Here is a 7,669-nt window from a genome sequence, read left to right on the forward strand (position 1 = left end):
CTGCAATTTTGACTGTCCTCTCATTTGTGATGCCTACCTGAGGGCGTAGGTCTTGACTATCCTGTGTCTCCACCCTCTTTCCCTTCTTGTTGAGGTTCCTTCTTTATATATTTAGTGGAAATTTTTTTTTTTTTTTGCTAGTCTTCAGGTCATTCTCATTGATAGTTGCTCTGTAAATAATAGTAATTTAGGTGTGCCTGTGTGAGGAGTTAAGTTCAGGGTCTTCTTAGACTGTTATCTTGGCCTCTATGGGACTACAATTATTGGCTTCTTTAATGCTTACTACATGCATGAGGTGTAGGTAAGGACATGGAGACACATGTAAGCTGTTGATCCAGGATCTGAATCCAGGCAGTGTGGTTCACAAATTGGTCTCTTGAGGAGTGTTATTCTTAGGTAGTGGAGGAGGAGAATAACAAATAGCAGAACATGGTGACATGAGGCTGCGACAGGAGGGGGTTCATGTTCAATATAAAGTGCAGCAAGAATTTAACTACCTACAGATCTTCAGCTCCATGCTGTGATTTGTATACTGTGACACTGTGAGCTTCAAAGTATAAAGAAAAAAAAAGCAAAACCAGACAAGACAGTTGTTCATTTCAAGATCTCAACATGAAGAACAAGTTAACCAGAGCATTAAGGTAAACACCTTAAGATCTTGAATCAATCCATTTCCTAATATTAAAGTCTAAGTACAGGGGTTTCTTCTGTGTAGACACAAACTTTTAACATTCAATTTGACATGGGTGGTATTAAATAGATGTTTAAGTAAAACAGAAAACCCAATCTAGTTGTGCCAAATGATCAGACTAATTGTATAATCCTGATATTTTCATTATATTTTGTACAGTCAATGTGAGAAGGTGAACTGGGACTTAGATTTCAAAAGATTGGGGTTTGAGTCCTGCATTTGTCTTAAAAAATCAAATCACATTTCTAACCCTAGTTCTTTTATAATGGGGCAAATAATACATACTTTTCACATGATTCCTGCAGTGATATGAGAAGGATGCTGTGAATCGTGAACCTTTGAACCACATTTAGAAGATCTCTGAGTCTTGTCTTTACTGTCATTGTCAGCTGGCGATGCTAGTAAAAACACCATCTCGTGAACTAGATTCCTTGGATCTTTCTGCTGTGAAAAATTGGGAAATCGATCAGATGTCCCTATTACTTTTTTGAAATATCTGTTTTTAAGTACCTTGCTGCCTAAATTACAGGCTTCAGAGCAAGATCTAGACATCTTCATACTGACCTGTGTGCTAGGGCAGACATGTTGAAATCTTTTGACTTATTGAAAGCACAGTTCCAGAAAGCACAGTTCCACATTATTCTCAGTAAGGTAATAGCTGAGATGCAGTGTGTGCTGCTTTTTAGGGTGCTGTCCTGGGCCATCTGTCTGCAGTTTCTTCTGCTAGTCTCCTCTGGAAATTTCAAGATGGTATGGTTGTCCTTAATTTTTTATTGGCAGATAAGTTAAGAACACAATATAGGCTCTGGTCTCCCAGAACAAGCAAAAGCAGCTTTGTAGGCATTTCTAATTTACGGCATCCTGTGTCTCTGAAGATCTTTGGTACAAATATCTGTAAATTTTGAAATTTCTCTAATTTCTCTTGCCTGCCAGGTTTTAATTCAGACAGTAGGTGCTTCTGACTACATAGAAAACTAGCAGCAGTGTGACATTGAGGTTTTTAAGAATATGCTAGAAAAAGTGATGGCTGTGGTCATGAAATCGGAGTGAAAAACTGCCTACTCGCTTGTTTTATGAGGCCTCTACCAGTCTGTGCTCCCACGCACACACAAGAGTGCTCAGCTTTTATTCTACACCATTTGGTATGTCATTAAACATATATCATCATTAAACATTTATTTATTTGTCCGTATAATCCGAATGTAACAGCTGCCAGACACAAGCAGTCGTGCTCAACCACATATATGTTTACAAAAACAGGTCATTTCTGAATATGAAGACCCCTTAAGACAGAACAATGTCAAGTTTGAAGTGACCCAAGGTAAGGAAGATGCTAATCATCATCGTGATGATTGTGGTCCTGCTTCTGGCTCCCAAGTCCTGGAGGATGTTTATATGTACATATAGATCCCTCACCCCCAACTCCCAGACAGTTCTGGATAGAAAGGCCAGAGGTCACAGAGCTTTGTCCCCCTCCCAAGGTCAGCAGTAAGATAAGCCATGTTTCCTGCTGCGGGGAGGAGAGGGGAGAGGCTGGAGAGAAGCTGAAGTGTCGCCCTCTTTGAAGTTCCCTCATGTGTTAACAGGAGGCCTGAACAAGTGTCCCCTTAAGCAATCAGCACCTGAGGGCAGGGCAGAGGGACCGCAGGCAGCACAGTGATATGATGGCCATGCACTCTGTAGGTGGCTTGTCCAAATCAAGGGGCAATCAAGGTTTTCTTTTTCTTTCTTCCCCCAGTGCCTGCATACTCTTCTTTCTGACCTACCCTAGGCTTAGTGGAGTTGGGCAGGGCAGTCTCCCTTCAAATTTTCTGGCATCAGAGTCACAAACATATCTTGATGTCTCCATTGTCTTTTGGAAACTTTAATCCCGTGTTGGAGGAAGGGAGCAGGCTCAGCCCTGTCTAGCTCTTCTCCAGAATCTTTTCCTGATGTGAGAAGGGCTTCTCCTCCCGGGGGTGGGGGTGGCATGTTATCCAGAACACTTCCACATGCTCTGGTTAACTTTTATGTATGTTCCAGTCCTTTACCTTGGCTCCTTGGGTCACACAAATTCCTTCTTTTTGGAACAAAGCTTTGCTCTCCCAAGTCAAAGCCTTGTCTCCAAATGGGGCTTTTAGAGCTTGTTTTGTTAGCATAAAGATGAACATTTCTTCTTTGGTTCTGGGTTCTGCCTTTGTCAAATGAAGGACACCTCCATCCTGCTGAGGGCAGGTTGTCTATTAGCAGGAAATACCACGTATGAAAACATCAGATGCTCCTTCTCAGTGTACGTCTGAAGCACCACGTCGAAAACAACATTCTCTCCCTCCCACTTCTTACACAGGGAACATTGGCTCTGTTACCTCCTAGATCACATCATTGCCTCATTACATCCTCCCAGTTCTAACTACAGCTCTAACCCCTCTTGAGTTGTGCGTGCTGATATGATAGGTGTATATCTTGAACTGAGCAGCCCCGGGGAGAAAAGAGGTCCTTGAGCTACACGTAAACTAAAGGACGCTCCGTAGCCTCATGTCCTGCAGTAATTTCTGTTCTGGCTCCCCTGTCTCAGCCACGCCACGTGTCTAAGGCTCTTGACATATCTTCAGAAGAATAAAGAAACATGCCTTCATCATTTAGGCCCATCTCCTTCAGCGCCTAGAGGCGAACACAATGGCCCCAAGATCAGGACACTTGGCACAACTCACATGCTCACTTGTAAAACTATTGAAGATGAAATGCTCTGATTCAGGGACAGCTTCAGATGACTTTCGGACACTTCTGAGATCACATCCTGGCTCTGTGACCAGCACTTATAAGTATAATTAATTTTTCTGGCAAGGAGTTAGTGGAAGTGGTGATTTTACAGCTGAAATCTGCCTTAGGGAAAGCGTTTTAGGAGTGAAACATGTAAGATGTCATGCAGAACAGGCTTTCCTTTTGCCCTTCTGGACACACACCTGTCAGCTGTAAGCCTGGGCTCTGTGCCAGTTTAAAAATGCGGATTATAGATCTGCTGGGTCCAGACAAGGACATTCCAAACCCTAAGGCCTCTCCCCCCTTCTCGTGCTCACTCTTCTCTGAAGAGGTGGGGAGGCAAAAGTTATTCTTGTTTCCTTGTGGGTGAAGCTTTGTCTTTATAGACTGCATTTCTGTTCCCGATGTATCTGTTTGTCTTTCGGCTACCCGTTCCCTTGTAATCACCTCCAGGAGCCCCGAATGGGTGTCCTCGCTGTGTACTCTCGTATCATCACGTGTGTTTATCAGTGCTTGTCTCACGCTTGTCCTCCCCCTCGGCTCACAAACACTGTGCGGAGTCACCTGAACGTCGTCGGTCCTTAGCCCGGTGCCTGCCTGGTACCCTGTGCCGCTGCGGCTGGGGAGACAGCGGGCTTTCCCTCCACTTAACACTCTTGGAAAAGGCCCCTTATCACGACTCACAGGAGTTGGATATTACACTTTATTTCTCTATCTAGCTAGATATGACCTTGCACTGCCATTTAACTTTTGTTTCTTAACCCATGACAGCGTTTAAGGTATCTTTTTGCTTTAAAAGCCTGGTAGTCTAAACATCTAACATGTCCTTCCATATATTCCAATATTAGCCGTGGAACTTGCCCTCCAGTGAGAACATTAACAGGACAAAAACACATTTGTCTTTATATCCCTTTAGGAGGAAATTAATGAACACTCTCTGTAGTACTTACGCCCTTAGGACACAAAAGAAGTGACAGTTTTACTCCGTGGACTCAGCAGTTTATAATTATCATCAATGTTGATGACTACAGCAAGAATACTCTCAAAAGTTCTTTTTAAAAAAATTTTTTTGGAGGGGAGAGTTAATTAGGTTTATTTATTTATTTATTAACGGAGGCACTGGGGGTTGAACCCAGGACCTCGTGCATGCTAAGCACACGCTATACAGTCTCTCCTCAAAAGTTCTTTAGTAGAGGATTTTTTCCTAGCATTCTCTCATTTGGCATCTCAGGGAATTATCCACTCAGTGATAGAGTGTGGATTTTTCTTTGCTGAATCTCTTCCTGGATAGTTATTCTTGCCTCTTGTCTTCATCTTCATCTCCGTCTCCTTTCTCTTTTCTCTTCTACTTCTCTTTTCTTGTTTTCATTAAGTCTGAAGGCCCTTTTCCCCCTTGGCTCATTGCAGAGTCACACTTTACTTTTTGCCACACCTGTATACCACATTCTGGGCTGCTTGCCGCCTTGCTAATGTTTCTGCATTTTCCTTTGTAAGCATATGATCCCTTGTCCTGTGCAGAGGTTTCATTGCCTGCAGAACCCTCATCCTTGTAATTCTAGGAGCCTTGTACTTCCCTGGGTATTTCTGACTTGAAGTTCGGCCAATTGTGTCTTACAAAGTCAGCAGGTTTCCTCCAAATATTATCACTAAGTGTTTCCTATGTGAAATCCTGTCCTTTCCAGCATACTTGGAAGAAGGAAATCAAAAAAAGCAACATGGGTATTTATATAGGACTTTTATCCTTACAGCCAACTGCTTGTGGATCCCTAGATAACTTTAGTGGGAGTAGACTCCTGATGGGGGCTGGGCAAATAAAGGTAAGATGGTGAAAGTTATTTGTTTGTTTGGTTTATTTTGTTTTTAGCTTCTGTTTCTCATGTGTTTAATATTTCAAGAACAAATTTGAACTTTGGCTCCATTTGTGATGTTTACATTTTTAGTCACATCTTTATATCAAAGGTGATATGCTGATAGCATAGTTTCCTTATAAAAATATTTGCAGCTTTTAATTGCAGTTACTTAGATGTATTTAAAAAATTTGTTTTAGTTGAAGTATATAGTTGATTTACAATGTTGTGTTAGTTTCAGGTGTACAGCCAAGTGATTCAGTGATATCTGTGTATCTATATCTATTCTTTTTCAGATTCTTTCCATTATAGGTTATTACAAGATACTGAATATAGTTTCCTGTACTATACAGTAGAAATATTTTTAAAATCTATTATATATATAGTAGTGTGTATATGTTAATCCCAAACTCCTAATTTATCCCCCACTTCCTCTTTGGTAACCATAGTTTGTTTCTATGTCCGTAAGTCTATTTCTGGTTTGTAAATAAGTTCATTTGTGTCATTTTTCTTTTAGGATTCCACATATAAGTGATATCATATGATATTCGTTTTTGTCTGACTTACTTCACGTAATATGATAATCTCTTGGTCCAGCCATGTTTCTGCAAATGACATTATTTCATTCTTGTTATCCATTCATCGATGGACATTTAGATTGCTTTCATGTCTTGGCTATTTTAAATAGTGTTTCTATGGACATTAAGGTGCATGTATCTTTTTGAGTTCAAGATTTCTCTGGATGTATGTCCAGGAGTGGAATTGCTGGATCATATGGTAAGGCTATTTTTAGTTTTTTAAGGAACCACTGTACTGTTCTCCATGATGGCTGCACCAATTTACATTCCTACCATCAGTGTAGGAAGGTTTCCTTGGTTAAAGTCTTTTTAAATGTCCCATAGGGAGTAATCAGGCTTGTGTGACCTCAGCAGAGTTGTTTTGAGTTAGCTCCCTCAGTGTTAGGGAATCTGAGTAAGTTTCTAGAGTTCAAGGCATTTCTATGCCCTCTGCAGAGCGGAGAAGTACAGAGCATGCAGACTACCCCTAGGTCTTTAAGCAAGTTTCTAGTAAGTTCTGTAGAGCGGCTTAGTCCTGGGAAGGATGCAAACTGACAATTGATAACCTACTTTTCAGTCTTAGGTGTCTGAAATGGGAGGGTGGGGCAGTTCTTGGAGATTGAACAGTAATTTTTAACGGGCATGACCGGTAAGGAAACGGCCAGGAAATTTTTGAATAGAAACTTTGAATTCAAGTTATGAATTCAAGAACAGAAATGTTGAATATGGAACATAAAAGTAATGTTGAGTCTTTTGAAACTTAACTCTTAGAAGACTTAAGAAAAAATATATTTCAGTTCATGTATTTCCATGAAAATATTATGTATTTTTTTGTTCCTTAAAACTTTTATATTAGTCAAGAGGATATGAGAAACAAGAGACAATGAGCACTACAAAAGGGCCTATTAAAATTATTAGGTTGGACTAAGTTTAAACTATATTGGATCTTTCCTTCCTCCCTCCCTCCCTTCCTCCTTCCTTCCTTCCTTCCTTCCTTCCTTCCTTCCTTTCTCCAATCAGCCACTGGTAGGGGCTTTGGAGGAGGGTTGGATTTATGTTTTGCATTCCTGAGTTCACTTTTCTGGGCCAACACTTCCACCTTCTTTCAACCTAATGTAGACTCGATATCTTCTGTTCTACGAAAACATCTGATAACCTCGTCAGCAGTAAAGTGATACTAACAATATTTTGCTTCTTTCAGAAAGACTTACATTTCAGTGAAGCCCAAGAAAGGTCCAATGCTACAAGCAAAGAAAGGACGACACTAGCAAACTCTCAGGTTTCTTGGGTTGACTGAGCAAAGAATGCAGGCAGTAATTTTTCTCTCAAAGCTCAACACATATACATCTACTGAGATAGGGAATGAAGTACCTACCAGATGACTGTTCTCTGTTCCAGACCACAGGAATCCCCATTATTTCAAAAGTTTTCTTTTCCCATAAAGTGGAAGGTATTTGTCTGGGCAATTGTACTAGGGAGTAGCTCAACGTTAGCCAACTATCCCGGAACAGGTGCCAAGTGTGAAGCAGGGAAGGGAGAGATTTGCTTAGAAGACAGAACTGGCTCTGGTCTTCACCACGGGGGTCTGCAGTGCATCTCAGACGAGGTGTCGGCAAGACTATTACTGCCACCTCCCTGCAGAGAAGCAGGACTCAATCTGGAAGTGAGTGAAGGAAAGTGAGGGGGTTAGAACATTTTGGGGACACATCTTTAGATATCTTTAGCTATTTTCCAAATAAAGTCTGGAGAAATATATGATGGTGTGAGTCACAGTTCATTTTCATAAGGTGCAAATCTACGTCTGTTGTTTGACCTTGGTTGACTGTGAAAAATGA

The sequence above is a fragment of the Camelus bactrianus genome, chromosome 2 (assembly GCF_048773025.1).
Source record: "Camelus bactrianus isolate YW-2024 breed Bactrian camel chromosome 2, ASM4877302v1, whole genome shotgun sequence".
Taxonomy (NCBI): domain Eukaryota; kingdom Metazoa; phylum Chordata; class Mammalia; order Artiodactyla; family Camelidae; genus Camelus; species Camelus bactrianus.